Source organism: Hibiscus syriacus, unplaced genomic scaffold (assembly GCF_006381635.1).
Source record: "Hibiscus syriacus cultivar Baekdansim isolate YM2019G1 unplaced genomic scaffold, ASM638163v2 tig00110831_pilon, whole genome shotgun sequence".
In the NCBI taxonomy this organism is placed as follows: domain Eukaryota; kingdom Viridiplantae; phylum Streptophyta; class Magnoliopsida; order Malvales; family Malvaceae; genus Hibiscus; species Hibiscus syriacus.
The window spans coordinates 4,281,724-4,299,243 of NW_024062882.1; the positions used below are offsets into that span (position 1 = coordinate 4,281,724).

At 33.8% G+C, this 17,520-nt stretch overlaps 2 pseudogenes; one reads left to right on the forward strand and one right to left on the reverse strand.

The window, feature by feature from the left end:
• The first annotated feature begins 673 nt into the window (after positions 1 to 673).
• LOC120142761 lies at positions 674 to 3,718 on the forward strand (annotated as a pseudogene).
• A 435-nt stretch (positions 3,719 to 4,153) lies between these two features.
• LOC120142836 lies at positions 4,154 to 7,656 on the reverse strand (annotated as a pseudogene).
• Positions 7,657 to 17,520: the final 9,864 nt, after the last annotated feature.

Below are 17,520 nucleotides of genomic sequence, written 5' to 3' on the forward strand. Positions count from 1 at the left end.
TATCTCGAGTAGACATTTTTCGGGAATTATTCAAAAAAACTGTGGATTTTTCTCAATTTTTTGCTTAACAATACATAATAAAATCTTAAATTCCAAACCCATATTTATAACCTCAAATCCAATAGCTATATTTTTCAAAAATTCCATCGAACTTGTGAGCTTGAGGTGAATAGTTTCTCCTTGACCTTTGATATCTTATCGTTGTAGTTGCTTGTTGCATAATAGCTATAAACGATTAGTTTTTTTTTTAAATTCAACACAAATTCATCACGTAGAAGTGATGAATTACTTATTTTTTATTTTTTCAAATTTTAAAATAATTATTGAATTAAAAAAATTAACTTTAAACAAGACTCGTCAACTCAACGTGACAAACTTTGAAAAATATATTAAACATTGATTCATGTGAGGCCCACAGACCAAGAACCATTAAAAAAATATTTTTTTACTCAACTCATCATTTCAATATGACGGGTTGGTGTTTTACTGTAACACTTGTTGTATATTAAAAAAAACTATTGGCCTATTGGGTCAATTAATTTGTCTGTCAGGGTAATGGGCCAAAAATAACCCAATTATTTTATTTGTTTTTTTAAATATTGAATGCAAATTGTCAGTAGAGAATTGCATCGCATTCTGCGAGAGAGAACGAACACGTGAAGTTTAGAATTCGGTAAGTTTTCAGCAGGACAAATTCGTTTCACCACGTTGACTTACCATCTCTCTCTCGCTCCCCCCCCCCCCATTAGGGTTTTTCTTTCCAACAATGCACTTTGATTCTTCCATGAAATTCCAATGAGACCCAAATTTTCAAGGTATGTTTTTAACCTGTTTCTGCACTCTGGGTCTCTCTTTTTTCGTCTCAATTTGGTCCGCTTCATTAGTATTGTCCATTTTGTCTTCTTTCTGTTTGTTGATATTCCCCAATTAATTCCATTTCTTAAAAAATGTTTGATTGTTTGTTGAAAAGATCTTTTGGGTTTCTTAAGTCGGCCCGTGGGTAATTTTCAACTGAAACTCAGCTCTTTGATCCCCTTTAATATGATGAGATCCGAGATCATAGTTTCTTCTTGTAGTACATCTCTTGAATGTGTGTATTGTTCTTGAATTTGTTAGCTCTGGGAAGGATCAGTTCATTCATCTGGTCGATATTTGATATAAAATGGCCAAAATTATTCAATTGATGCACTTTATAAAGATATTCATTAAAATGGCAACCCCATTTCAATGGTGAAATATCATGGTGTCATGAAATTGCAAATGCTGGTCCATTGGTTTGATGTTTTGACTTGTGAAAAACCTCATCTTTACATCTGATAATGCTTTTATCGGAGAATTCACTAAGCATATTATCAGATCTGGTTTCAATGAGTTTATAAGTAAACTTCTTTTGATCCTTAGGCACAGAAGTGAGTGATTGAATATATTCCTCCCCCATTTTTTAACACTTCACTATTATTAGTTTGAGATTTTCTTATATTGCATTCCTTGTTGATTATCATCTGGATGCAGCTAAGGATAGAGTCCAAATTTTACTTCATGCTCACATTAACAGTCTCTCGTAGCAAAATTTGACGTGCCGCAACAATCTGTTAACCGATATTTTCATGTTTGGCTTTTGTCAATAAGGCATTCACTTAAATTTTGTGTCTAAATTTGGATGCTAGTTCCATCCCTTTTTCCATTTGTGGGTTCAATGTTTTGGATGAGATGTTCTGGGGAAACTCCTTTTTGGTCCAATATTTTTCATCCAATATCTTGGACCGTTTTCACGTGTTATCCATCCATAAGAAGTCAAGTTAGTGAATCGTATTGATAGAATCAAGCAATCACTAGAGGGTTGACTTAAAATTTCACTAATAATACAAATTAAGCATGGATTCCTTCTTAACTGATGTCTACTTAACATTTGGCTTTAGCAAGCTAATTTGATGATACCTTTTTCCTGCATTTTTATACCTTTTTCTTGCATTTTTAACATTTGCATGATATTTTTCCATCCAGGCTTTGCGGATATGTTAAAGGTACGAGACAGTGACGACGAAACTGCTGTCTTGTGATGAAATGCTTGCTAATACAGATCGGAAGTCTAAGCTGCTATATAGTCAATCTGTTTGAACAGTTAACAGAATAGATTACTATATAGAGTAGATGAATCATGAAGTGGATGAAATTCCCAAAGCGATATTTAATAGTAATTTTAACCTTTGTCAGCACATGTGTATGCTACATTGAACGTGTGGGCTTCTCCATAGCATACACGGTTGCGGCCGATGCTGGTGGGATTAAACAATCAAGCAAAGGCGCAATACTTTCCACATTCTATTATGTTTATGCTTGTTCTCAGGTGCCTGGAGGATGGTTGGCTCAAAAGATCGGAGGAAGGAGGGTTCTTCTTCTCTCATTCGTATTATGGTCATCGACTTGTTTTTTGGTTCCACTAGATCCCAATAGAGTCACAGTCTTGGTCGTTGCTCGCTTGCTTGTAGGTGTGGCACAAGGCTTCATCTTCCCTTCTATCCACACTGTCCTAGCACAGTGGGTTCCACCACATGAGAGGTCAAGATCTGTTTCACTTACTACTTCCGGGATGTACCTAGGTGCGGCTATGGGAATGCTTGTCCTTCCGAGCTTGGTGAAGTTCAGAGGTCCCCAATCTGTATTTCTTGCAGAAGCAGCATTAGGTGTCATGTGGTCTTTCCTCTGGTTTAAATATTCAACTGATCCCCCACGATCCGAGCATCAGAAAGCCACTGCCTCTAGTTTTGGAGAATCCGTGTTACCTACCAAAGCAAGTCAGAAGGTAAAAGTGGAGAATGGACCGGCGGCTACCGTGAGAACTTCCAAAATCCCGTGGAAGAGGATTTTAGTCAGTGGACCAGTTTGGGCAATAGTGGTAAATAATTTCACATTCCACTATGCTCTCTATGTATTAATGAACTGGCTTCCCACATACTTCGAGCTGGGCCTCGAACTCAGTCTTCAGGAAATGGGTTTTGCAAAGATGATGCCCTATTTCAACATGTTCATATTCGAATATCGGCGGGGTTGTGCTGACCACTTGATCACCAAAAGAATAATGTCTGTGACTAAAACTAGGAAGTTCTTGAACACTGTAGGATTTATAGTCTCTTCTCTTGCACTGATAGCCCTTCCGATCTTCAGAACATCTGGTGGAGCCGTTTTCTGTTCTTCTGTGGCTCTTGGTTTCTTGGCACTTGGTAGGGCTGGGTTTGCAGTGAATCATAGGATATTGCACCAAATACGCTGGAATTGTAATGGGTGTCTCTAACACAGCTGGTACTCTAGCTGGGATCATTGGGGTCGATGACCGGAAAGCTTCTCGAAGCTGCTAAAGCTGAATATTCGGATCTTTCTAGTCCAGAAGCTGGAGGGCAGTATTTTTCATTCCCGGATTGCTCTGCGTATTTAGTTCTTTCATATCTGGCTATTCTCACAGGGGAGAGGATATTCGACTGAAATAAGCCATGCAAACTTCTACTTTTGACTTAGTATTGCCATCTCGTCGATCATTGCGATCGATGAGATCTCCGATATTACAGAATCTAAACCCTTCCCGGGACGAATATATTTATTTTCAGAATACCATAGAAGGACAAAAGCAATCAACACAGAGCAGTAGCTATTAGAAATTAATTTTTTTTTATTGTTAACACTGAGCTTAGCTGGTGGATTCTCACTTTAAACTTGATTATTGTTATGCATACGAGAACTCAAGCCTAGGCCTAGCTGGTCTTTTGAACTATAGTTGTAATTGTTTGCTACCACTTCATGAATGGAATGGGAACATCATGCTTCTGATTATTAAGATTGCATATGATGTTAGTGAATTCTATGTTGAATCAATTTGATGACGTATAGTTGTGGAGATTCCGGTGGACGAGTGCCGTGGTGGCCGTGATCGTTTTACAAATTTGCTTATGTTTAGGTACATTAACTTTTCGAGATCAACCGTTGTCCAGTTAGCAGGTTACATCCCGTGAGTGTCGGATACACATGTTACGTATTGATGGCGAGTGTCATATACGCGTATTTTAAGAAGAAAAAAAAGAGAATTTAAAATTATGCTAAGAGAGTTTTAGATTTTTTTTTCAACTTTAAATGTGATTTAGAAAAATATAACAAATAGCAAATAATAAAGTACTTTTAAGATCCTTTTCTACATAAATCAAACTGCCTTCTTTGACAATAAATTTGAACACCAGTCGTCAAAACTTTCAAAAATATCCATCAAATCTTTAGCCAAACTCAGTTGTTCTTGGCAGCTGAAGCTTGCTTTGCACCAACGGAAAAGAACTCTATAATGACTTCAAGGGGCATGCCTTTGGTTTCGGGTACTTTTAAGAACACAAACACCCATGATAGCACATACTACTGCGTACATGCCGAAGACACCAGCTAAGCCTATCGATTTGAGCAGCACCGGGAGTGAATAAGTGACGATGATGTCGCAAATCCAGAATGTAAGGGCACATATAGCGATGCATAGGCCACGAACCCGTGTCGGGAAGATCTCGGCACAGAGTATGTTAGGGATCGGCCCGAATCCCATGACGAAGAAACAGAAGTATAGCACGACACTAACGGTCGAGATTGCTGCTGCGCAACATTCCCCATTTCCACAACACTTCCGATGACTAGATGACAAGAGATGTTATCAGGACCGGGATTGTGGTGAGCAGCAAACTCCTGCAACAATGATTTACCAATGAGAACAGATCAAGTTACGAATCTGCATGTCAATGTTGAATTTCTTCACAACTTCAAATTAAACTAACTTCTGCAATATAGGCAATTTGGCATGGTATCGGATAATGACATCACAAAGTAGCAGCTGTGAAACCCAAAAAAGGAACAAAACATACCTTCTACCAGCAACATCCATAAGCCGCATAGCAACGGCAATACTCGGAAGCATCAACAGGGTCGTAATTCCACTGATAAGCAGAGATGCAGAAGATGAACTGATGCCCAAGTTCGAAAGAAGAACTCCGACTCCTGCCTGCTCAAGAATTTGGGGAGTATAGTATAGCACTCCATTTATACCGGAAAACTGCATTTTGAAAAGGAAGGAATAAAGAACGATCCTCAATAACCTCAGACTATTGTTTGAAGAGAGAAGGATGATTATGGTTAGGTTCTCTACATACCTGCTGAAGTAATTGAATTCCGACCCCTACTGCTAAAGCGTGCTTGACTCCCGGTTCAAAGAGATCCTTCCAACTTGGTCCCTTTGCAGCTTCAGCCGGATGAACCATAGCCGGTCCAAGTGGATGTTGCTTCATAAGCTCAGTGGAATAAAGAGCCGGCTCACTCACCAGCGCAGAAGCTTGGACGTACTCGCTGTCTTCAGGGGCTTCAGCACCAGGAAGAGAAACTAGTGATCCACGCATCGATCCAGGTGTACCCGATGGGTGTAAATAAATTCTTTTTAAATCCGCCTTGCTTTTTCCCATCCGGACCTTCTTTTCCAGACAATTGCCATGCTATCTGCCAACCACCACCGATACCCATGCTACCAACTTGTTCTCCGGTAGTTGATTGCATTAGACTACCATGTCTTAGGCTTGTAAGAGTTCCATGGGCAGCTGGAACTATGTCCTTGTCCAAACTGGTTGTTTGCCGGGAAATCAAAGGACTGTGCAAATTGTCATCAGAATCGCCATCAGCACCATCAGATTGGTAATCCTCACCCTCTCTAGGAACAATGTCGTCATCCCAGTCTTCGTTTCTAGCTTGATTACCTCCAACGCTGAACATGCTACCAAAGTGCGGAAAAAGGGCGCTACGCATACTTCCTGTTTCCGGAACTTTCTCATGGACACTTCCAAAGAGGGTAACAAGAGGATCCACAAGACCAAGAGCACTCTGAGAAGCTAAGCTTCCATGCCGAGACACAGCACCTAGAGTACTCTGTCCAGTGACAGGTCTGGCCACCCAGGAAAGACCTTGTTCGGATCCATATAACTTGATTTGATCTTTATCATCAGATATATCTTGGTCTTCGATGTCCTCATTGGCCGGACCAATTATGTATTCCTCTATCAATGTTTCACCACCAACACCAAGTCCCTCGACTAGCAATGCCATCTCACCTGTTCATTTCAAATAATATCAGTACCGTCCGCAAGATTCATCATTACTAAGAAAAGAGCGACAGCGGATAACTAACCAGAAACATCTTCCCTGCCGCGTAGTCTCTGCAAAACTTTTTTCGCCTCACTCATTCGCCCTTTACTTACGAGCCATCTTGGCGACTCGGGCAAGAAGAAAACAGTTAATGCAAAATATATAAGAGATGGAATAGAAAGAACTCCAAGCATCATCCTCCAATTCGGTAAGTCCGTTAATGACATTCCAAAAACCATGCAATATGACAAAAACATTCCAATAGAACCAGTAAACTGCGGGAGGGTATTCAACAATCCCCTTATTTCGGGCGGTGCGGTTTCGGATATATAAACCGGGACCAGAGTTACTGATAAACCGACCCCAAACCCATCCAAAAGTCTTGCCAATATCAAGATATAAACATTGGGAGACCAGAACATTACAAGACCACTAAGACAATAAAGAACGGACGAGATTATTAGCATCGGGCGGCGGCCTAGCCAGTCCGATATTCCTCCTGAGCATGTAGTAATGCATGTGGCTCCGATAAGAGACATGGCTACAATCAGACCTTCTATAGTCGGTTCGCTTTCCAATTTAAACTCTCTCTTTACGTATACAACAGCGCCTGCAACGCGAAACACAGAGCATAACTAATTAATCAATCTAAAGAGATAGGAAAACACCCTTTACATAGAAGTAAAGAAGAACCCCATCAATCCAATTAGTCATCAACTCGAATTTACCATGGATCTTTGACAGATAAAAGCTATTATCTTAGTCCAAAAGACTCAATTTTCGGTATCGAACTACATAATATATATAGTAGTACATGAAACCAATGAGGATAACAAACTAGTCAATCAAAAGAGACAGGAAAACACAGGAACTACATATGTTAATCATTCAGGAAAGAACCCTCTATCAATCCAATTCGATCATCGACTCAAAATCACGATAGATCTAATTAGTCCAAAAGACTGAATTTTCAATTTCGAACTACATACATATACCGGTTTCATGAAACCGATGATAGCCAATTAATTAATCTAAAGAGATGGAAAAACAGCTTTAAGATTTAAGTAGAGGAATGTATATACTAATCATGGAGGAAAGGAAAAAAAGATCAAAAACTCGAATTCAACATACATCTTCGACTTATGAAAGCTATCATTTTAGTCCAAAAGACCGAATTTTCGATGCCGAACTATATACATATAGCAGCAGTTCATTAAACCAAAGATGATAACCAATTAATCAAATCCAAAGAGATGGAAAAATACCATCTATATCCAAGTAGGGAAAAGGAGCAAAAAACCCCATCAATTCAATAAGGAACTCAAATTCACCATGGATCTTTGACATATGAAAGCTATCATATTAATTTGAACTATGGTGAACTTGAACTAGATGCATATACCAATTCATGAAAGCAGTGAATTCACCTGCAATGGTAGCATTATCCCATCCTTGCAACAAGTTACCAATAGCTGCAGCAACAGCTACAAGCACAGCTCCACTCATTTTTTTCCCAGAAAACAAAATAAAAATCCCAAAATCCACTCAACAGTGACACTTAACCAAGAAACCTGAAACATAAACAAAGCAAACCCAGATCATGGATCCAAAAAAATAACTAAACCCAGTGGCAGAAGCAGCATCTGAAGAGCATATCAGATCACAGTTTTCCAAACACCATAAAAAAAATTTTATGTACTAAAAGAGAGAGAAAACACAAGAAAGCCAGATTTCTAAATCGGATATAAAACCAAAAAAAGAATAGCTAAAATTAACCTAAGGAGTAAAGCAGGAAACGGGAGCAGGAAACGGGGTGATAAAAAAGAGTTCAAGAATCATCAGAAGTACAAAAAGCCAAAACAGACTGTCATTGCAGCCTTTGGAATCAAATTAAAAAGTGGTGCTTGGTGATTGGGCTGATGAGGTTTAGTTTATTTTATTCATTTTGTGATTTTTTTTATTGTAAAAAAAAGGGGGCAAGTGATCGTCGTCGTCATCATCAAGTGAGCAAGAGAAAGCAAAGAGGGAGAGCCAACATGAAAATTATATAAATATTGTATATATTCATATTTTTATTAAATTATTTGTTATTAATTAATTAATAATTTAATTAGAGTCATTAATTCAAGATTTGAACATGAAATTTGATATTAAGAAGATCAATAATTTATGTAATAAAAATTAAGAGATTGAATGATTTATTTTGGAAGAAAAGGGTAAACTCACATTAGTCGTCAAACTATTAATTAGTGTTCTATTTTAATCATTAACACTAATAAATTTTATCAATTTCATCCTAATTTTAAATAACTCAATAACTTTACCTCTCATGATTATAAATTCTATAAATTTGACCTTTCATATGTGTGCATTTAGTCCGACGTCTAAAAATTCTATTGATTTCATCTTATTTTAAATAATTCGATAAATTTAGCTCTCGTATTAATAAATTCTATTAATTTAGTCTCGTTCTATATAATTTCAAAAATTTAACCACACATTTATGAATTCTAAAATATTTCTCCTACCCTTTTCTTAAATTTTATTTTTATCTTCAAAAATTATATTACCCCCCCATCATCGAGTTGAACTTTAAGACTCGAAGTCGTCATTCTCTGAAATTTTCTTGAAGTCTATGGAAGTTCCACTTTATACTTGAGATTAATATTTCTTCACGATAAATGTTATTTACACTTAATTATTATTATCATTATTATTTATTTAATTATTTTAAAACTTATCTAACAATATCTTATATCAAATTCAATCCTATAATTTATATCATACAAAAGTTTATTGTAATATATTTAATCAATAATAAATTTATATAACAACCTAATATTTGGATCATTATGCGAAATTAATAGGGTGAGACATTAAATACTTTGAGCAATGATAGATGTTCGAACTTCAATGTCCGCGAATAAAACAAATTAAATTGAGAGGATCATCTTTACATTGAGTCATTGCTGTAATCAATATGAATTATTCGAATAATAGGTCAAAAATCAGTAATTATAACGTAAAATTCATACTCTCAGTCTAATTTTCTCTTTTCAAATAACATCAAGAATCAAACTTTTAATCATATTTGAAAGATCTAATCTGTCATCTCAATATAACAACCGATATTTAGTTATTTAAATTTTAAAATATTAAAATTTTATTTCATGATAAAGATAAGAAATAAAAGGTCACCCATCAACTATATGATATACAAAAGTTATTTTATATTTTAACTAATATTATTTTATTAAAGAAAGAAAAGATATACGAAGAGTAAATTATAAAAATAAATTAACTAAATAAGTTGAATATTTCTTATAAGATTATCAAAATACACAGATTAATCACTTAAGAATAAAAATATCATATAAAAAAGATTAAACCTTAATTAAAATACTCCAATAAATAATATATGTAAACAAATGTCATTATCAATGTTGAAGGATAACCATCAATAATACTAATATAAAAAATATAACAATAGTCATCAAGGACGGACGCATGATTTTATGTTAGAGGAACGAACTTGAGATATAGATGACTAGTTTTTGTGTCAATAATTATAGAAAATGTTCTAATTATAATTTAGTTTATATTTACAGTTGCTCGTAAATCTTATTATAATTCTGAATATTTTTTAATAAAACTAACGGTTTTCTATAAATAAAATTAATGATTTTATAATAAAAAATCAGTACAAATTTTTATAATTAACAATAATTAAGTTTGATATTTAAGTTGTGTGAATGATGAACAAAAAAAAACTCTAAATAGTAACAATAAGTCAATAACAATGATGATGATAAAAATAATAAATGTATAAAATAATATTATTACAAATGTCCTTAAAGAAATAGTATTACTTATGATGATTGCATCCACTTATACCTTTGTTTTTCTCATGATTGGAACTAAATAATAATTAAAATTCAATTTAATAATGGCTAATTACTATCATTAATTTTTTTTATTTTCTTTAAATTTAAGCATGTTAGCATGTGTGATTAATTCTTAAAAAATATTTATTAAAATATTTTGACTATTATTTTTAGAATATTTATATTAATCTTAATATTTTAAACATTAAAATTAACTTTTAATTATAAAATAATATTGTAAAACCAAATTAAAAGCTTTATGACGAGAACGTCCAGTTGTTGGTGCGTCATGTGGCTTTTACGTTAATCACTGATTATATAGAGAAAGAAATAAAGTTAAAGGCGGGTTTGTGTTTAAAGAAATATTTTGTGTCGTCGGAAAATAGCTTTTCATTATTTTATTTATAAAGTTTATTTAAAAAAGATAAAATAGTATATGAGATCCCTGTACTTTTTTCAAAAAAATAATGTGATCTTAAAAAAAAATTGCACTAATATGACCCTTAAATTTAGAAAAAGAACACAATGTGGCCATTTGACCAACAATTTTCGTCGTTGACCATTGCGATGTTGATGTGGCACATCATGATACTGGCGTGGCAGTTCATAATGCTGACATACGATCCATGGTGACTGATGACGTGATAAATTGGCTAAATTGTTTCTTTTTCAAGTTTGATGCCCAAATTGATTTTTTTTAAAAGCTCAAGGGCTTATTTGATTTTTTTAAAAATAAATTATTTTAAATTTAAAATATAAAAATATTCAAAATATATATATATAAATACTAAAAATAAAAAATAAATTCTAATATATATATATTATATATATATATATTATTTTTTGAAAAATAAAATAAAACTATCCACCTCTAAATTTTAACGTGAGTTCTACTTTATTTTTGTTTTGTAGAGACATTTTTGCTATTCCTTAAAAAAATAAAAAAATATTGGGAATGAAAAAAAAAGCATGTGGAGTTCATATTTATATAAATAAAAGTCAAATTAAATTTGAGATATAAATAATTATATATTTTTAAAATTTTAATTGTTTAATTTTTACTTTTGGTATTTTTATAACTTACTTTTCTCTCTGATAAACAATATTTTCAATTCTATCTCTGAAACTCTTTTCTTACTTGAACTAACCATGGCTATCATCGTTAGAACAATGTAGCATTAAGTGTCGGAAAAGTATGTGCTCGGATTAAGGTGTCTCAACTAGAATCAAATCTAATCTCGATTCACCTTAGCGGACCGCCTCTAAGTTTGTTCACAGTAAATTGAATTACGACTAAGTGATTCTTCCTCCAAAACTATAAATCCAAACAACATTCAAAACAACATCGACTTTTTGAAATGAAAGTGTAAAGATTTTAAAGAAAATGCCGAATGCCAAATCAAGATTTTAGTAGATTGAGAACGTTATCCGAAGATATTACGTGCTTTTCAATTCTCACAAACGCAATTGAGTCATCACTTAGGCCTTTGGCTAATTAAAAGTTTACTAAGCATGATTGAAATCATACTTAGCATTTGTTTAAAAAGAAAGTAAAAGAAAACTAAAGTAAAAAGAAAAGAACTTTTATAAAAAAACCCGAGAAAATTTTATAAAACCGAAAGAAAGAACATGTTCAAGCAATACCCAAAGGGTATTTATAGTCTTCTAAAATCCTAAAGATGAAACCAATAAATTCAAAATTAAAAGATAATCAAAAAATAAAATAAATCTCTCTGAGATAACTCTGCTCATCCACCTTCTAGATTAATACTGACCGGATCTTCTAAAAGCGGTTGTTCATTGGATCTTCTAGAAACTGCCACGTCGGATCGCGTCATGCCCCATGTCATGCCTATGATTGCAACCATGATTCCATAAAATAAAATAAAAACTATAGAACTTGTCCTTTTTAATGTTGCTTCTGGAAAATAAGCAAAAATGAATCAAAATAGCCAAAATCAGTAGTATAAAATAAACAATGAGGGATAATAATCAACAAAACATGTGCAAAATAAAACACTCATCAAATTCCCCCTCAAGCATGCCTTAGTCAAACATATTAAAACTTCTATTTATTTTCCTTTATCTTACCTCATATCCAAGAAAGCAAAGTAAGTCATGATCACAACAATTTTCGGAATCAAGAATAACAATCAAGTGAAAGAAATAAATAGGAGCATTTTAAACAAAACTATAATACTACATTAATATATCGATTTCATTGTAAGAAGACTCAATAACCTCACAAGGATGCACTCATTCCGCTCAAAGTGTTTCGGGTAAAAGAAAATGCTTGAACCCAAAACATAACTCGACATTACCGTAAACATGTAAGAAAATCAAATCTCCACCACCAAAAATAAACAAGATGCAATAATCAAAAGGTCTTTAAACAAGGTTGTAACGGGGCTTGGGTTAAGGTAGGGTAAAGGTCAAAATATGAGTTAGATGTCAAGACAAGAGATTCACAAATTCTAAGTTCAATTCCACAAAGTAAACCAAAGTAATGCAATCTAATAACAAACATCAAACAACTTCTTTTTTTCTTCTTTCGAACCTTTTCTAAATTTTTCTGTGTTCTTTTTTCGAATACTACTGTGCGAACCCTTTTTTATGTGGAACATACATTGGGTGACTCATTCTCTTATCCTGAAAAAGGTAGAAAAAAGAGATAAAATAAAAAGGTCTCAGTTTCAGAAATGTGGTAAAAACAAAGAAAAAAAAAAGGCTCAAAAATGCTAACTAGGGAAAATGAACGAGTAGGCAATTTTTTGGTAGAGAAGTGGTTAAATCTAAGTGTTTCTATCATGTTAAAACATCAAGTTCAACATGTATTTAATTACAGATTTTAGAATACCAAATTCAAATTCGACACATTCATTCAAACAAATGAGCAAGAATGTAAAGGTTTGCTCGTCTAAACTCAAATCTCACAAGAAAATTCATTTACCAAATTCAAATTCGACACATTCATTCAAACAAATGAGCAAGAATGTAAAGGTTTGCTCGTCTAAACTCAAATCTCACAAGAAAATTCATTTGTATCGAGTCTAATACATATCAACCAATAAACTCATGGGAAGTCAAAAAAAATTCAAAGAAATGTAATACAAGAAAATGCACTGATCCAAGTAATATCTCATAATAGAACAACTTGATTTAAAAGAAATTCCTAAATATCACAAATAGCTCCATTACAGATACGGCCTAGCCCTTCTATTTAAATCTAAAATCTTGTTTGTCAGTCAAATGACTCTTCTTCCATAGTCTGAGACAGGATCGATATGTGCCTGAATAGCTTTAGCTTCTTCTGTTAGCACTCTCATATATCGTGCTACGCCATTAATTTTTGCAGTGGTCTTCTCCATAATACGCGTTCGTGAGGTCTTGTTTTCTTCGAGAATGACCCTTGATTCCGTCAGCCAACATTAAGCCTGTCTTTGTAGAAGGGACTCCTCAAGGTCTAAATCAATATGTTTGCTATTGAAACGCATCTTGTCTGACAAATCTAACATGAAATCTAGTGATAGATTTTCTCCATACTATCGTTGTGTTGCTTCTGGCCAAGCATGCACCTCTGAATACAAAGCTAAATGCTTTTGAGACTCTTAATTTATTTGTGAAAACTTTCTAATTTGATGGAATATCCACGGATCAACACCACTTATAGTATGTTAATGTGATGCAAAAAAGAAACCAATCAAAGAAAGCAGAAAGAAAAAATAAGTTAGTGAAATAATAAGTGAAAAATAAAGGTAGTAAATCCTACCCCATAAGTTTTCTACCCTTGTCATGGTAAAGATAAAATCCTACCCACACATGGTTTCTATACCATGTTTTTTTCGGAAAGAAAATAAATCCTAACCACGTGATTTCTAGTTCGAATGCTTTTTTCTTTGCGTATACTTATTCGGAATTCCTATAGGTTCGACATGGTCTCGATCCGTATACTTCTAGGGTATGTTACATGTATGGTTTCGGTTATAAGGTTAAAGGTACTCAAATCATTCTTGATGGTGCCCCCTTGGGTTTGCTAGACCCTCAATCCTAAACCCATGACAGGTTTATATGGATCAAGTTAAATTCGACAAGATGCACCTCCTTATGCCTAACACGGAGAAACATATCCTACGAAGGCATAAGGTGTGGACCCCTAAGGTTTGCTAACCCTAACACGAGAAAACATTTCCTATGAAGACATCACTTTTACCCTCACTTAAAAGGGACAACCCTCGTATAGAGTTTATGCTATGGAAATATGGTGAGCGTCTGAGGAGAAATTTATCAACCTTTACCAAACATGAACTTACAATTCTTGAACAAAAACCATCCACTTAACTTAATAATATTAAAGATCATGAATACACACATCAATACGAATAATCACAAGTATGCATATGCCATTAAGGTTTAAAAATGAATGCAAACAAACAAGCACAACCAAATAGATCAAAAATAAATTAAGTTAAATTCCTAATTTTCATTGCAAAGACAATAATTAATCAACTAATGACCTAACTCTCTAAAGTCCTAGCGGAGTCGCCAAACTATCGTATCGTCCTGAAAATTGAAAATTTTAATTTTAGGGTTTTTCGTTTCAACTAAACTTATGTTTTTCTTTAAAAACATGGTTCTAGGAGTCACCACCAATTTTTGTTTAGGTGTGGTTGGATTACCCAAAAACATTTTTTTCATTTTAATAAAATTTAATTTTAAAAACTATTAAAATAACGTTTTGGTCTATTTTTTAAAAGAAAAACGGGTTCGAGAGTCAATTACGTATAGGGAAGGGTTAGCACCCTCACAACACCCGTAAATCAGGTAAAAAAATTAAGTTAAATTGTTAACATTTGACGTTTCAAACCAAAGGGAAACACCACCTAATATAAGGTAAAGTGCTGATTTTTCACTTATTCAGAAGGAAACAAGAAATATTATATAAAGTCATGCAACAAACAAAATTTTTATTAATTAAAATTATCGGGTCTTTAAGATAGATAGGAAAAGTTTAAATATTTATAAATATCGAATCTAAACCACCGAATGGGTCGAGTGGCTCATATTCATTATACTAAATACGAGAACATTTCCAATTCTACTCTCTTAATCAATTTTAAGGTGTTATCTTTTTAAATGGTTACATTGAAGGATATGTTCATTTTAAATTACCCAATTGAACTACCCATGTGGATTAGGATATCACTCTTCGATAATTTAAAATATACAAGTATTGCATTTTAATTAATTATGAAAAACTAAAGTAATGCAAATGAGTCTATCCGACTTACAAGAATAAATAAAAAAAGGGCATGCAAACAATCAATTTTAGACAGTTTAATCACAAGTTAATCATGCTTTAATTATTAATAAAGTTAATTAATCATACTTGTATATTTAAAAGGCACACAATTTAAAAATTAATGAAAAAATTAAATTAATTAAACATACTTAAAATAAAAAAAAACAAACACAACATGTCATATTAAATAATAATTTATAAGAAATAAAATAGTTAACAGGAATCAGGGATCAAATTGCATTTAAAATAAAATTTAAGGGATCAAATTACAAATTTAGTGACTAAAATGAATTACGCATCAAACTTATAATACTACGAAAAGAATTTAATATTTTAATATTTGCACTCCCATTCATCCTATTACAGGCTCTAAATTCCCATTTTTAATTTCATTTGTAACCATTCTATAAAAAAATTCAAAAATCCTTTCTAGCCCTCTCAACCCAAACATCCACCATGTTCCAGAAACTGGTGACCTAAATCCCTCCAGCAACCATTCTCCGTCACTCCGGCTACCACCTAAAATGGTCGCAAAACTAAACCCTTACCTTTTTCACCTTTTTTTACCCTAAACCTCGATATAGCCTCCAAAACATCAATCAAGGCCCCGATTTTCGTAGATCTACGAAACAAAGCTTGAAATTTTACCTCTCTCAATTCGGCTTTTGAGATTCCCGACAAATTTTCACTTCCTTTGATATTTGTTCACATTTTCGATGAGTAAAGTTAAACACTCTTTATCTCTCTTTCGAAGTTTTTAGTGATTTGTGATTTTGATGCTTCAGACTCTTCTCTCTCCCTCGTTCTTTTTTGTGTTTTTCCTCTTAATTTTCAACACTTAGGACTCACCTCCATTTTCTTCGTGTTTTGCAGGAGTCATTATAGCCGATAGGGGGTTTTCTTTCCCTTAATGTGAAATGTGAATCTATAGAGAACAGTTGTAGGATTATTTCTTTTTGTACAGTTAGAGAATTAGTTAGTTGGTTTTGGTTAGTTTACATGTTAGTTAGATACCTAGTTATTGTATAAATACATTGGTTGTATAACTTTATACTGTAGAGAAATAAAAAGTATTTTCCAGTATTACTGGGTTAGCATTTTAACATGGTATCAATCAGTATATTTCTGGGTTCTTGGGTCATTAGGCTTCTTTCACACTAGTTCATCTTCGTTTCTCGTTTCCGTGCAAATTTCCCAATTCCAGTGTTGTTCTCTCTGCATTTATTTTCTTTTTTCAATTCCTCTTCACGATGCCTCCACAAGATGCTTTGGAGATTGATTTCACACATCCCTTGTATTTACATCCGTCTGATACGCCGGGTGTTGTTCTCGTTTCTCACCAGCTCATCAGAGTTCATGGTTACAATATCTGGAGTCGGTCAATGCGTATTTCCTTCTTTGTAAAGAATAAATTAGGGTTTATTGATGGGCTTTATCACGTTCTGATTTTGTGGAGCAGCTTCAATCGCAATGGGATCGATGCAACGCAATTGTACTCTCCTAGTTAATTAATTCGGTCAGTAAGGATCTCTCAGCTGGTATTGTTTTTTCCTCTAGTGTTGCTCTTGTATGGTCTGTTTTGAAAGAAAGGTTTGACAAGGTTGATGGTTCTCGGATCTATTTTTTACACCGAGAAATTACAAAACTTGTTCAAGGAGATTCTTCGATTTTGTCGTATTTCACAAAATTAAAGCTCCTCTGGGACGAGTATGGTGCTTTGGTACCCCTTCCTTCCTATGATTGTGAAAATGCACAGCAAAATAATGCTAACGTTCTTCAGCAATGCTTATTCCAGTTCCTAATGGGTTTGAATAAATCATATTTTGTTGTGTGTAGCCAAATCCTTCTGATGCAGCCATTACCAAATGTTAATTAGGTTTACTCGATATTGGTTCAAGAAGAGTATCAACGGTCACATTCTACTGGTATACCTTCAACCTATGATTCTACCGTTTTTATTCTAATTCTTCTGCATCTCCTGGCAGTATGGGTTGATGTCGATTCAATGGAACTTGTGACCATTATAAAATTAAAGGTCACAAAAAGGACCAGTGTTACATATTGATAGGTTTCCTGCTAACTTCAAATTTGATCGGAAGAAAAATGCTTCAGCTGCTCTTATTGGTAAACTTGAAGATCACATTCCTACTTTTGTTCCTAATGTGTCTACTGCTCATGTTTTTACTC